This window comes from Arachis hypogaea, chromosome 18, assembly GCF_003086295.3.
Source record: "Arachis hypogaea cultivar Tifrunner chromosome 18, arahy.Tifrunner.gnm2.J5K5, whole genome shotgun sequence".
Classification (NCBI taxonomy): Eukaryota; Viridiplantae; Streptophyta; class Magnoliopsida; order Fabales; family Fabaceae; genus Arachis; species Arachis hypogaea.
Window position 1 is genome coordinate 62,435,780 of NC_092053.1, and position 1,555 is coordinate 62,437,334.

Here is a 1,555-nt window from a genome sequence, read left to right on the forward strand (position 1 = left end):
CGTAGAAGGGACTGGGGGTCTGATGTACTTCTCATTCGGGACATACTGGTTGGCCCTAAGGATCATGGCCTTCGTGTCCCCAGCCCAATAGAAAACACCTGCTGCAGAGACTAAATCTGAAACCAATACGGGGAAAGGTAGGTTATCCATGATCTGCACGTGTCCCATTGCCTGCCGGATGAATCGGGGCAGGTTGAGAGGTTATTCCGTAAGGATGCACCAGATGAGAACAGCCATGTCCGCTGTGAATGTGGACTCGTGAGTGCTCGGAAAGATATAGTAGGACATAATCTGTGCCCACACGCAAGCCTCTAAGGTAAGTGATTGGGCTGAGATGCTCTTAGGTTTGGACCGGTGTTGCCCGTAGATCCAGGTGCTACCAGGTTGGGCTATAACTCCAAGGGCGCTATCCCAGTCAAACTGATACATCTGGCGCTGAAGCTGGGCCTCTTGATAAGCATCCAATTCCTCTGGGTTAGGTGGAAGATCCAATGCTCTCTGTATGGCACCCTCGGAGACAGGGACTTGTTGCTGACAAACATAGACAGTCTGCAGGGTAGGCGAGTAGAAGTTGGAGTATAATTTGACTACCCATGATAGGGTGGCGTCCCGCAGTTGCCTCCTTAAGAATCCCCACTGTCTCCTTTCGATACGGGGCTCTACAAAATCAACAAAATGGGTTGGACAATGAGTAGATGCTCATTATTGTAGTTCCTCTCGGCTAGGATGGGGAATATCTGCTCGCAGTAACGGTTAGTGAATCGTGTGGAATCCCGTGCGGGAAAGGCTTTCTCCGCTTCATTAACTTTGATGATCCTCTTCACCCGCTTTGTTGACGGCCTGACGCTTGTAGATGGTGGCGCCTTAGCCAGTGCTCTCTTGGTTCCTCTCCTTGCCGATGGCTTTTCAGAAGCCTTCTCCTTTCCTCTTTTAGTGGCCATCCTAAAGAAGGAAGAAAGAGAATTAATTTCAAGTATAGATAACTAAAAATTGGAAGGAAGAAAGTCCAAATAATAATGAATGCCAAAGGAAAAGGGGTGTCCTATACATGGTAGCTACAACATGCATGGAAGACATTAAGTAAAATCATGAAGGCAATTCATAACAATTAGATACAAGAGGGTTAAAAGCATGCAAGCAATAGGCATGAGAAGCATAACTCAAGCATCAATTATTAAATGTACCAAATGAAAGAGCACTTGTATGATGATAATTGTGAATGATAATCTCAATACATGTGGATTGCAAGTGATGTGAAAAAGAAGCATTAAAGTGTGAGAGTAAAATAGAATAGAATTCAAAATGTCATGAGATCATTTTCACAAACACGTGGTTTGAAAGTTAAAATAGGAATGAAAATAATGAATCCAAGTGTAGATGAGACCCATAATAAAATATAAATTGTTAAGTCACTCCTCATAATATCCACAAGCTCAAATATAATAAAATAATATACAAATAAAACTCCAATACTAACATAAAAATGTATGATGAAAGAATGAAAAAGAAGCTATAAATAACTAAGCTAATATAAAATTTAAGATAAATGAAAATA